The sequence below is a fragment of the Pan troglodytes genome, chromosome 1 (assembly GCF_028858775.2).
Source record: "Pan troglodytes isolate AG18354 chromosome 1, NHGRI_mPanTro3-v2.0_pri, whole genome shotgun sequence".
NCBI lineage: Eukaryota > Metazoa > Chordata > Mammalia > Primates > Hominidae > Pan > Pan troglodytes.
In genome coordinates, this window is record NC_072398.2 from 20,628,736 (window position 1) to 20,640,958 (window position 12,223).

The following is a 12,223-nucleotide window of genomic DNA, read 5'->3' on the forward strand; positions in this document are numbered from 1 at the left end:
GGGCGGAGGACCAGAGGGCGTCCCAGGATCGTGCGCCCTGGGCCCTGACGCCTCGGAGCACTCCCTGCTCCGAGCGGGCCCGATGTGGTGGAAGCTCGGGAGCGCGGGAGCCGGGGGAAGGCCGCGGGCCAGCGGCTCGGGGGTCCCCGATCCGAGCCCCGCGGCCCCGGGCTGGCGGTGACGGCTGCAATCCGGCGGGCACGGCCGGGCCGGGCCGGGCTCTTGGGGCAGCCAGGCGCCTCCTTCGGCGTCTACGGCCATACCACCCTGAACGCGCCCGATCTCGTCTGATCTCGGAAGCTAAGCAGGGTCGGGCCTGGTTAGTACTTGGATGGGAGACCGCCTGGGAATACCGGGTGCTGTAGGCTTTTTCTTTGGCTTTTTGCTTTTTCTTTCCTTTTCTTCCAGACGGAGTCTCGCTCTGTCGCCCAGGCTGGAGTGCAGCGGCGCCATCTCGGCTCACTGCAAGCTCCGCCTCCCGGGCTCACGCCATTCCCCGGCCTCAGCCTCCCGAGTAGCTGGGCCTACAGGCGCCCGCCACCACGCCCGGCTAATTTTTTCTATTTTTCCTAGAGACGGGGTTTCACCCTGTCAGCCGGGATGGTCTCGAGCTCCTGACCTCGTGATCCACCCGCCTCGGCCTCCCAGAGTGCTGGGATTACAGGCGGGAGCCAGCGCGCCCGCCCGGCCTGCTGTAGGCTCTTTTGGCTTCCCCGCTGCCTCCCTTCCCCCTACAGTCGCCATGCTTGCCAACCTCCCCTGATTCTGCTCCCCCTTTACCGCCCACCTACACCCCCGCCGCAGCCGCAGCCGGGGTCCTCCTCCTGGGGCTCCGCCCCTACTGCACGCCGGGCAGCAGCATCCCACCGCTTCCGCCTCGCCGCCGCCCCGCCAGGAGCCCGGCTCCAGCCTTCCCGGGAGGGCAGGGGGCCGGACCCCAAAGGCGCAGCCGCGGGTTCCCTGCCGTTCGCGGTACCTTCCTGCTCCCGGAACGCCCAGGCGATTCAATTCACCCGTCGGGCGCCGTCGTCGCACCCTTCCAAACCGGGGGAAGGGGCGGGCAGGGGCAGCGGGAACCACAGACGCCAGCCAAGACCTCGGCTCCAGAACGCATGGGCTGCTTTACCCGGGGGAAGGACGTTGCTTCGCCAGCCACCAGGAAAACAGTCCCTGTGCACCCGGGATTCCCAATGCCCCCCACTTCGTGTCGACGACTCCAGTCCCGAGGACACGCCAGAGACCCAGGCCTCCGGGCCCGCCCGGGGCCACGGCTCCCGCCAAACGGGCGGGCACGCTCTGCAAATCTCGGGGCCCGCCGCAAGGCACCCAGAGCACAGGGAGGTGCCAAGAAAGGCAGGAGCCTACGAAACCCACCTCCAAAGCAAGCAATTCATCCAAGAAAAAGCCCGTCTCCGCGCTCCGTTGCTCCTCTCGCACGGACCGCCTGGCCCCCGTGTTCTGGCGCAGCCCAAGCCCCCTCCACCCTACCCCGGCCTGCTCAAGAGGGCGCTGCCTAACGGAGCCGGGCGCTTCCTCTCTAAGGCTCTATCGCTCTCGCTCTCTAGCTCCCTCCGCCTCTCTCTTCTAGGTTTCCCCCTGGACCTCGCGCTACTTCTGTCGTTTTCCCTCTGTCTCTCTGTCTCTCTCTCTCTCTTTCTCTGTCCCTCTCTCTTTCTCAGCCTCTCTGTCTGTCTCCTTCCCTCTCGCCCTCGCCTGTCTCTCTCGATCGCTGTCTCTCTCCCTCCCTCGGTTTCTATCTCTCCATCCATCTCGTCCTTGCTCTCCTCCAAGCCGCGTGTGTGTGTGCGTGCGCGTGCGTGTGCGTGTGCGTGCGTGTGTGTCTGTGTCTGTGTGTGTCTCTGTGTGTCTGTGTCTGTGTGTGTGTGTGTGTGTGTCCGCGCGAGCGCGTGCGAGCGCGCCCGCGTGTTGTCTCTGTGTGGGGGAGTGGATTTGCTCCTGGTGGTGGTGGGGTGTGTCTGGGTTTCTCTCAGGCCCTCTCACCCGAGATCAGGCCGCCGCCTCTAGTGCCAGCGCGGGGCAAAACAGGGCCACCCCCCGACCGGCTACACCCCACGCCCTCTTGCCCCCCGGCCGGGTCTTGGTCGGGACAAGCGACCGTGGTGGGGGCGTTGTGAGAGAAAGGCCCCGCGCGGCAGGGCCGGCTGTTCGCCTTGGGCCAGCCCTGACGGCTCTGGGTGGGTGGGGCAAGAGGGGGCCTCGCAGGAGCCCCTGTGCGGCGAGGGATCCAGAACGCTGCCTCCGCGACAGGGCGGAGGACCGGAGGGCGTCCCAGGATCGTGCGCCCTGGGCCCTGACGCCTCGGAGCACTCCCTGCTCCGAGCGGGCCCGATGTGGTGGAAGCTCGGGAGCGCGGGAGCCGGGGGAAGGCCGCGGGCTGGCGGTGACGGCTGCAATCCGGCGGGCACGGCCGGGCCGGGCCGGGCTCTTGGGGCAGCCAGGCGCCTCCTTCGGCGTCTACGGCCATACCACCCTGAACGCGCCCGATCTCGTCTGATCTCGGAAGCTAAGCAGGGTCGGGCCTGGTTAGTACTTGGATGGGAGACCGCCTGGGAATACCGGGTGCTGTAGGCTTTTTCTTTGGCTTTTTGCTTTTTCTTTCCTTTTCTTCCAGACGGAGTCTCGCTCTGTCGCCCAGGCTGGAGTGCAGCGGCGCCATCTCGGCTCACTGCAAGCTCCGCCTCCCGGGCTCACGCCATTCCCCGGCCTCAGCCTCCCGAGTAGCTGGGCCTACAGGCGCCCGCCACCACGCCCGGCTAATTTTTTCTATTTTTCCTAGAGACGGGGTTTCACCCTGTCAGCCGGGATGGTCTCGAGCTCCTGACCTCGTGATCCACCCGCCTCGGCCTCCCAGAGTGCTGGGATTACAGGCGGGAGCCAGCGCGCCCGCCCGGCCTGCTGTAGGCTCTTTTGGCTTCCCCGCTGCCTCCCTTCCCCCTACAGTCGCCATGCTTGCCAACCTCCCCTGACTCTGCTCCCCCTTTACCGCCCACCTACACCCCCGCCGCAGCCGCAGCCGGGGTCCTCCTCCTGGGGCTCCGCCCCTACTGCACGCCGGGCAGCAGCATCCCACCGCTTCCGCCTCGCCGCCGCCCCGCCAGGAGCCCGGCTCCAGCCTTCCCGGGAGGGCAGGGGGCCGGACCCCAAAGGCGCAGCCGCGGGTTCCCTGCCGTTCGCGGTACCTTCCTGCTCCCGGAACGCCCAGGCGATTCAATTCACCCGTCGGGCGCCGTCGTCGCACCCTTCCAAACCGGGGGAAGGGGCGGGCAGGGGCAGCGGGAACCACAGACGCCAGCCAAGACCTCGGCTCCAGAACGCATGGGCTGCTTTACCCGGGGGAAGGACGTTGCTTCGCCAGCCACCAGGAAAACAGTCCCTGTGCACCCGGGATTCCCAATGCCCCCCACTTCGTGTCGACGACTCCAGTCCCGAGGACACGCCAGAGACCCAGGCCTCCGGGCCCGCCCGGGGCCACGGCTCCCGCCAAACGGGCGGGCACGCTCTGCAAATCTCGGGGCCCGCCGCAAGGCACCCAGAGCACAGGGAGGTGCCAAGAAAGGCAGGAGCCTACGAAACCCACCTCCAAAGCAAGCAATTCATCCAAGAAAAAGCCCGTCTCCGCGCTCCGTTGCTCCTCTCGCACGGACCGCCTGGCCCCCGTGTTCTGGCGCAGCCCAAGCCCCCTCCACCCTACCCCGGCCTGCTCAAGAGGGCGCTGCCTAACGGAGCCGGGCGCTTCCTCTCTAAGGCTCTATCGCTCTCGCTCTCTAGCTCCCTCCGCCTCTCTCTTCTAGGTTTCCCCCTGGACCTCGCGCTACTTCTGTCGTTTTCCCTCTGTCTCTCTGTCTCTCTCTCTCTCTTTCTCTGTCCCTCTCTCTTTCTCAGCCTCTCTGTCTGTCTCCTTCCCTCTCGCCCTCGCCTGTCTCTCTCGATCGCTGTCTCTCTCCCTCCCTCGGTTTCTATCTCTCCATCCATCTCGTCCTTGCTCTCCTCCAAGCCGCGTGTGTGTGTGCGTGCGTGTGCGTGTGCGTGTGCGTGCGTGTGTGTCTGTGTCTGTGTGTGTCTCTGTGTGTCTGTGTGTGTGTGTGTGTGTGTGTGTGTCCGCGCGAGCGCGTGCGAGGGCGCCCGCGTGTTGTCTCTGTGTGGGGGAGTGGATTTGCTCCTGGTGGTGGTGGGGTGTGTCTGGGTTTCTCTCAGGCCCTCTCACCCGAGATCAGGCCGCCGCCTCTAGTGCCAGCGCGGGGCAAAACAGGGCCACCCCCCGACCGGCTACACCCCACGCCCTCTTGCCCCCCGGCCGGGTCTTGGTCGGGACAATCGACCGTGGTGGGGGCGTTGTGAGAGAAAGGCCCCGCGCGGCTGGGCCGGCTGTTCGCCTTGGGCCAGCCCTGACGGCTCTGGGTGGGTGGGGCAAGAGGGGGCCTCGCAGGAGCCCCTGTGCGGCGAGGGATCCAGAACGCTGCCTCCGCGACAGGGCGGAGGACCGGAGGGCGTCCCAGGATCGTGCGCCCTGGGCCCTGACGCCTCGGAGCACTCCCTGCTCCGAGCGGGCCCGATGTGGTGGAAGCTCGGGAGCGCGGAAGCCGGGGGAAGGCCGCGAGCCAGCGGCTCGGGGGTCCCCGATCCGAGCCCCGCGGCCCCGGGCTGGCGGTGACGGCTGCAATCCGGCGGGCACGGCCGGGCCGGGCCGGGCTCTTGGGGCAGCCAGGCGCCTCCTTCGGCGTCTACGGCCATACCACCCTGAACGCGCCCGATCTCGTCTGATCTCGGAAGCTAAGCAGGGTCGGGCCTGGTTAGTACTTGGATGGGAGACCGCCTGGGAATACCGGGTGCTGTAGGCTTTTTCTTTGGCTTTTTGCTTTTTCTTTCCTTTTCTTCCAGACGGAGTCTCGCTCTGTCGCCCAGGCTGGAGTGCAGCGGCGCCATCTCGGCTCACTGCAAGCTCCGCCTCCCGGGCTCATGCCATTCCCCGGCCTCAGCCTCCCGAGTAGCTGGGCCTACAGGCGCCCGCCACCACGCCCGGCTAATTTTTTCTATTTTTCCTAGAGACGGGGTTTCACCCTGTCAGCCGGGATGGTCTCGAGCTCCTGACCTCGTGATCCACCCGCCTCGGCCTCCCAGAGTGCTGGGATTACAGGCGGGAGCCAGCGCACCCGCCCGGCCTGCTGTAGGCTCTTTTGGCTTCCCCGCTGCCTCCCTTCCCCCTACAGTCGCCATGCTTGCCAACCTCCCCTGACTCTGCTCCCCCTTTACCGCCCACCTACACCCCCGCCGCAGCCGCAGCCGGGGTCCTCCTCCTGGGGCTCCGCCCCTACTGCACGCCGGGCAGCAGCATCCCACCGCTTCCGCCTCGCCGCCGCCCCGCCAGGAGCCCGGCTCCAGCCTTCCCGGGAGGGCAGGGGGCCGGACCCCAAAGGCGCAGCCGCGGGTTCCCTGCCGTTCGCGGTACCTTCCCGCTCCCGGAACGCCCAGGCGATTCAATTCACCCGTCGGGCGCCGTCGTCGCACCCTTCCAAACCGGGGGAAGGGGCGGGCAGGGGCAGCGGGAACCACAGACACCAGCCAAGACCTCGGCTCCAGAACGCATGGGCTGCTTTACCCCGGGGAAGGACGTTGCTTCGCCAGCCACCAGGAAAACAGTCCCTGTGCACCCGGGATTCCCAATGCCCCCCACTTCGTGTCGACGACTCCAGTCCCGAGGACACGCCAGAGACCCAGGCCTCCGGGCCCGCCCGGGGCCACGGCTCCCGCCAAACGGGCGGGCACGCTCTGCAAATCTCGGGGCCCGCCGCAAGGCACCCAGAGCACAGGGAGGTGCCAAGAAAGGCAGGAGCCTACGAAACCCACCTCCAAAGCAAGCAATTCATCCAAGAAAAAGCCCGTCTCCGCGCTCCGTTGCTCCTCTCGCACGGACCGCCTGGCCCCCGTGTTCTGGCGCAGCCCAAGCCCCCTCCACCCTACCCCGGCCTGCTCAAGAGGGCGCTGCCTAACGGAGCCGGGCGCTTCCTCTCTAAGGCTCTATCGCTCTCGCTCTCTAGCTCCCTCCGCCTCTCTCTTCTAGGTTTCCCCCTGGACCTCGCGCTACTTCTGTCGTTTTCCCTCTGTCTCTCTGTCTCTCTCTCTCTCTTTCTCTGTCCCTCTCTCTTTCTCAGCCTCTCTGTCTGTCTCCTTCCCTCTCGCCCTCGCCTGTCTCTCTCGATCGCTGTCTCTCTCCCTCCCTCGGTTTCTATCTCTCCATCCATCTCGTCCTTGCTCTCCTCCAAGCCGCGTGTGTGTGTGCGTGCGCGTGCGTGTGCGTGTGCGTGCGTGTGTGTCTGTGTCTGTGTGTGTCTCTGTGTGTCTGTGTCTGTGTGTGTGTGTGTGTGTCCGCGCGAGCGCGTGCGAGCGCGCCCGCGTGTTGTCTCTGTGTGGGGGAGTGGATTTGCTCCTGGTGGTGGTGGGGTGTGTCTGGGTTTCTCTCAGGCCCTCTCACCCGAGATCAGGCCGCCGCCTCTAGTGCCAGCGCGGGGCAAAACAGGGCCACCCCCCGACCGGCTACACCCCACGCCCTCTTGCCCCCCGGCCGGGTCTTGGTCGGGACAAGCGACCGTGGTGGGGGCGTTGTGAGAGAAAGGCCCCGCGCGGCAGGGCCGGCTGTTCGCCTTGGGCCAGCCCTGACGGCTCTGGGTGGGTGGGGCAAGAGGGGGCCTCACAGGAGCCCCTGTGCGGCGAGGGATCCAGAACGCTGCCTCCGCGACAGGGCGGAGGACCGGAGGGCGTCCCAGGATCGTGCGCCCTGGGCCCTGACGCCTCGGAGCACTCCCTGCTCCGAGCGGGCCCGATGTGGTGGAAGCTCGGGAGCGCGGAAGCCGGGGGAAGGCCGCGGGCCAGCGGCTCGGGGGTCCCCGATCCGAGCCCCGCGGCCCCGGGCTGGCGGTGACGGCTGCAATCCGGCGGGCACGGCCGGGCCGGGCCGGGCTCTTGGGGCAGCCAGGCGCCTCCTTCGGCGTCTACGGCCATACCACCCTGAACGCGCCCGATCTCGTCTGATCTCGGAAGCTAAGCAGGGTCGGGCCTGGTTAGTACTTGGATGGGAGACCGCCTGGGAATACCGGGTGCTGTAGGCTTTTTCTTTGGCTTTTTGCTTTTTCTTTCCTTTTCTTCCAGACGGAGTCTCGCTCTGTCGCCCAGGCTGGAGTGCAGCGGCGCCATCTCGGCTCACTGCAAGCTCCGCCTCCCGGGCTCACGCCATTCCCCGGCCTCAGCCTCCCGAGTAGCTGGGCCTACAGGCGCCCGCCACCACGCCCGGCTAATTTTTTCTATTTTTCCTAGAGACGGGGTTTCACCCTGTCAGCCGGGATGGTCTCGAGCTCCTGACCTCGTGATCCACCCGCCTCGGCCTCCCAGAGTGCTGGGATTACAGGCGGGAGCCAGCGCGCCCGCCCGGCCTGCTGTAGGCTCTTTTGGCTTCCCCGCTGCCTCCCTTCCCCCTACAGTCGCCATGCTTGCCAACCTCCCCTGATTCTGCTCCCCCTTTACCGCCCATCTACACCCCCGCCGCAGCCGCAGCCGGGGTCCTCCTCCTGGGGCTCCGCCCCTACTGCACGCCGGGCAGCAGCATCCCACCGCTTCCGCCTCGCCGCCGCCCCGCCAGGAGCCCGGCTCCAGCCTTCCCGGGAGGGCAGGGGGCCGGACCCCAAAGGCGCAGCCGCGGGTTCCCTGCCGTTCGCGGTACCTTCCCGCTCCCGGAACGCCCAGGCGATTCAATTCACCCGTCGGGCGCCGTCGTCGCACCCTTCCAAACCGGGGGAAGGGGCGGGCAGGGGCAGCGGGAACCACAGACGCCAGCCAAGACCTCGGCTCCAGAACGCATGGGCTGCTTTACCCGGGGGAAGGACGTTGCTTCGCCAGCCACCAGGAAAACAGTCCCTGTGCACCCGGGATTCCCAATGCCCCCCACTTCGTGTCGACGACTCCAGTCCCGAGGACACGCCAGAGACCCAGGCCTCCGGGCCCGCCCGGGGCCACGGCTCCCGCCAAACGGGCGGGCACGCTCTGCAAATCTCGGGGCCCGCCGCAAGGCACCCAGAGCACAGGGAGGTGCCAAGAAAGGCAGGAGCCTACGAAACCCACCTCCAAAGCAAGCAATTCATCCAAGAAAAAGCCCGTCTCCGCGCTCCGTTGCTCCTCTCGCACGGACCGCCTGGCCCCCGTGTTCTGGCGCAGCCCAAGCCCCCTCCACCCTACCCCGGCCTGCTCAAGAGGGCGCTGCCTAACGGAGCCGGGCGCTTCCTCTCTAAGGCTCTATCGCTCTCGCTCTCTAGCTCCCTCCGCCTCTCTCTTCTAGGTTTCCCCCTGGACCTCGCGCTACTTCTGTCGTTTTCCCTCTGTCTCTCTGTCTCTCTCTCTCTCTTTCTCTGTCCCTCTCTCTTTCTCAGCCTCTCTGTCTGTCTCCTTCCCTCTCGCCCTCGCCTGTCTCTCTCGATCGCTGTCTCTCTCCCTCCCTCGGTTTCTATCTCTCCATCCATCTCGTCCTTGCTCTCCTCCAAGCCGCGTGTGTGTGTGCGTGCGCGTGCGTGTGCGTGTGCGTGCGTGTGTGTCTGTGTCTGTGTGTGTCTCTGTGTGTCTGTGTCTGTGTGTGTGTGTGTGTGTGTCCGCGCGAGCGCGTGCGAGCGCGCCCGCGTGTTGTCTCTGTGTGGGGGAGTGGATTTGCTCCTGGTGGTGGTGGGGTGTGTCTGGGTTTCTCTCAGGCCCTCTCACCCGAGATCAGGCCGCCGCCTCTAGTGCCAGCGCGGGGCAAAACAGGGCCACCCCCCGACCGGCTACACCCCACGCCCTCTTGCCCCCCGGCCGGGTCTTGGTCGGGACAAGCGACCGTGGTGGGGGCGTTGTGAGAGAAAGGCCCCGCGCGGCTGGGCCGGCTGTTCGCCTTGGGCCAGCCCTGACGGCTCTGGGTGGGTGGGGCAAGAGGGGGCCTCGCAGGAGCCCCTGTGCGGCGAGGGATCCAGAACGCTGCCTCCGCGACAGGGCGGAGGACCGGAGGGCGTCCCAGGATCGTGCGCCCTGGGCCCTGACGCCTCGGAGCACTCCCTGCTCCGAGCGGGCCCGATGTGGTGGAAGCTCGGGAGCGCGGGAGCCGGGGGAAGGCCGCGGGCTGGCGGTGACGGCTGCAATCCGGCGGGCACGGCCGGGCCGGGCCGGGCTCTTGGGGCAGCCAGGCGCCTCCTTCGGCGTCTACGGCCATACCACCCTGAACGCGCCCGATCTCGTCTGATCTCGGAAGCTAAGCAGGGTCGGGCCTGGTTAGTACTTGGATGGGAGACCGCCTGGGAATACCGGGTGCTGTAGGCTTTTTCTTTGGCTTTTTGCTTTTTCTTTCCTTTTCTTCCAGACGGAGTCTCGCTCTGTCGCCCAGGCTGGAGTGCAGCGGCGCCATCTCGGCTCACTGCAAGCTCCGCCTCCCGGGCTCACGCCATTCCCCGGCCTCAGCCTCCCGAGTAGCTGGGCCTACAGGCGCCCGCCACCACGCCCGGCTAATTTTTTCTATTTTTCCTAGAGACGGGGTTTCACCCTGTCAGCCGGGATGGTCTCGAGCTCCTGACCTCGTGATCCACCCGCCTCGGCCTCCCAGAGTGCTGGGATTACAGGCGGGAGCCAGCGCACCCGCCCGGCCTGCTGTAGGCTCTTTTGGCTTCCCCGCTGCCTCCCTTCCCCCTACAGTCGCCATGCTCGCCAACCTCCCCTGACTCTGCTCCCCCTTTACCGCCCACCTACACCCCCGCCGCAGCCGCAGCCGGGGTCCTCCTCCTGGGGCTCCGCCCCTACTGCACGCCGGGCAGCAGCATCCCACCGCTTCCGCCTCGCCGCCGCCCCGCCAGGAGCCCGGCTCCAGCCTTCCCGGGAGGGCAGGGGGCCGGACCCCAAAGGCGCAGCCGCGGGTTCCCTGCCGTTCGCGGTACCTTCCCGCTCCCGGAACGCCCAGGCGATTCAATTCACCCGTCGGGCGCCGTCGTCGCACCCTTCCAAACCGGGGGAAGGGGCGGGCAGGGGCAGCGGGAACCACAGACACCAGCCAAGACCTCGGCTCCAGAACGCATGGGCTGCTTTACCCGGGGGAAGGACGTTGCTTCGCCAGCCACCAGGAAAACAGTCCCTGTGCACCCGGGATTCCCAATGCCCCCCACTTCGTGTCGACGACTCCAGTCCCGAGGACACGCCAGAGACCCAGGCCTCCGGGCCCGCCCGGGGCCACGGCTCCCGCCAAACGGGCGGGCACGCTCTGCAAATCTCGGGGCCCGCCGCAAGGCACCCAGAGCACAGGGAGGTGCCAAGAAAGGCAGGAGCCTACGAAACCCACCTCCAAAGCAAGCAATTCATCCAAGAAAAAGCCCGTCTCCGCGCTCCGTTGCTCCTCTCGCACGGACCGCCTGGCCCCCGTGTTCTGGCGCAGCCCAAGCCCCCTCCACCCTACCCCGGCCTGCTCAAGAGGGCGCTGCCTAACGGAGCCGGGCGCTTCCTCTCTAAGGCTCTATCGCTCTCGCTCTCTAGCTCCCTCCGCCTCTCTCTTCTAGGTTTCCCCCTGGACCTCGCGCTACTTCTGTCGTTTTCCCTCTGTCTCTCTGTCTCTCTCTCTCTCTTTCTCTGTCCCTCTCTCTTTCTCAGCCTCTCTGTCTGTCTCCTTCCCTCTCGCCCTCGCCTGTCTCTCTCGATCGCTGTCTCTCTCCCTCCCTCGGTTTCTATCTCTCCATCCATCTCGTCCTTGCTCTCCTCCAAGCCGCGTGTGTGTGTGCGTGCGCGTGCGTGTGCGTGTGCGTGCGTGTGTGTCTGTGTCTGTGTGTGTCTCTGTGTGTCTGTGTGTGTGTGTGTGTGTGTGTGTGTCCGCGCGAGCGCGTGCGAGCGCGCCCGCGTGTTGTCTCTGTGTGGGGGAGTGGATTTGCTCCTGGTGGTGGTGGGGTGTGTCTGGGTTTCTCTCAGGCCCTCTCACCCGAGATCAGGCCGCCGCCTCTAGTGCCAGCGCGGGGCAAAACAGGGCCACCCCCCGACCGGCTACACCCCACGCCCTCTTGCCCCCCGGCCGGGTCTTGGTCGGGACAAGCGACCGTGGTGGGGGCGTTGTGAGAGAAAGGCCCCGCGCGGCAGGGCCGGCTGTTCGCCTTGGGCCAGCCCTGACGGCTCTGGGTGGGTGGGGCAAGAGGGGGCCTCGCAGGAGCCCCTGTGCGGCGAGGGATCCAGAACGCTGCCTCCGCGACAGGGCGGAGGACCGGAGGGCGTCCCAGGATCGTGCGCCCTGGGCCCTGACGCCTCGGAGCACTCCCTGCTCCGAGCGGGCCCGATGTGGTGGAAGCTCGGGAGCGCGGGAGCCGGGGGAAGGCCGCGGGCCAGCGGCTCGGGGGTCCCCGATCCGAGCCCCGCGGCCCCGGGCTGGCGGTGACGGCTGCAATCCGGCGGGCACGGCCGGGCCGGGCCGGGCTCTTGGGGCAGCCAGGCGCCTCCTTCGGCGTCTACGGCCATACCACCCTGAACGCGCCCGATCTCGTCTGATCTCGGAAGCTAAGCAGGGTCGGGCCTGGTTAGTACTTGGATGGGAGACCGCCTGGGAATACCGGGTGCTGTAGGCTTTTTCTTTGGCTTTTTGCTTTTTCTTTCCTTTTCTTCCAGACGGAGTCTCGCTCTGTCGCCCAGGCTGGAGTGCAGCGGCGCCATCTCGGCTCACTGCAAGCTCCGCCTCCCGGGCTCACGCCATTCCCCGGCCTCAGCCTCCCGAGTAGCTGGGCCTACAGGCGCCCGCCACCACGCCCGGCTAATTTTTTCTATTTTTCCTAGAGACGGGGTTTCACCCTGTCAGCCGGGATGGTCTCGAGCTCCTGACCTCGTGATCCACCCGCCTCGGCCTCCCAGAGTGCTGGGATTACAGGCGGGAGCCAGCGCGCCCGCCCGGCCTGCTGTAGGCTCTTTTGGCTTCCCCGCTGCCTCCCTTCCCCCTACAGTCGCCATGCTTGCCAACCTCCCCTGACTCTGCTCCCCCTTTACCGCCCACCTACACCCCCGCCGCAGCCGCAGCCGGGGTCCTCCTCCTGGGGCTCCGCCCCTACTGCACGCCGGGCAGCAGCATCCCACCGCTTCCGCCTCGCCGCCGCCCCGCCAGGAGCCCGGCTCCAGCCTTCCCGGGAGGGCAGGGGGCCGGACCCCAAAGGCGCAGCCGCGGGTTCCCTGCCGTTCGCGGTAC

General features: G+C 67.4%; 6 non-coding genes across 6 annotated transcripts; all 6 read left to right on the forward strand.

Moving 5' to 3' along the window:
* The first annotated feature begins 249 nt into the window (after window positions 1-249).
* LOC129138374 (5S ribosomal RNA) lies at window positions 250-368 on the forward strand. Its single transcript, XR_008541608.1, has one exon. It is a non-coding gene; the product is annotated as a 5S ribosomal RNA (ribosomal RNA).
* A 2,105-nt stretch (window positions 369-2,473) lies between these two features.
* LOC129138373 (5S ribosomal RNA) lies at window positions 2,474-2,592 on the forward strand. Its single transcript, XR_008541607.1, has one exon. It is a non-coding gene; the product is annotated as a 5S ribosomal RNA (ribosomal RNA).
* Window positions 2,593-4,740: 2,148 nt separating this feature from the next.
* On the forward strand, window positions 4,741-4,859 carry LOC129138372 (5S ribosomal RNA). Its single transcript, XR_008541606.1, has one exon. It is a non-coding gene; the product is annotated as a 5S ribosomal RNA (ribosomal RNA).
* A 2,146-nt stretch (window positions 4,860-7,005) lies between these two features.
* Window positions 7,006-7,124, forward strand: LOC129138371 (5S ribosomal RNA). The gene has a single exon (XR_008541605.1). It is a non-coding gene; the product is annotated as a 5S ribosomal RNA (ribosomal RNA).
* Window positions 7,125-9,229: 2,105 nt separating this feature from the next.
* On the forward strand, window positions 9,230-9,348 carry LOC129138370 (5S ribosomal RNA). Its single transcript, XR_008541604.1, has one exon. It is a non-coding gene; the product is annotated as a 5S ribosomal RNA (ribosomal RNA).
* Window positions 9,349-11,496: 2,148 nt separating this feature from the next.
* On the forward strand, window positions 11,497-11,615 carry LOC129138369 (5S ribosomal RNA). Its single transcript, XR_008541603.1, has one exon. It is a non-coding gene; the product is annotated as a 5S ribosomal RNA (ribosomal RNA).
* Window positions 11,616-12,223: the final 608 nt, after the last annotated feature.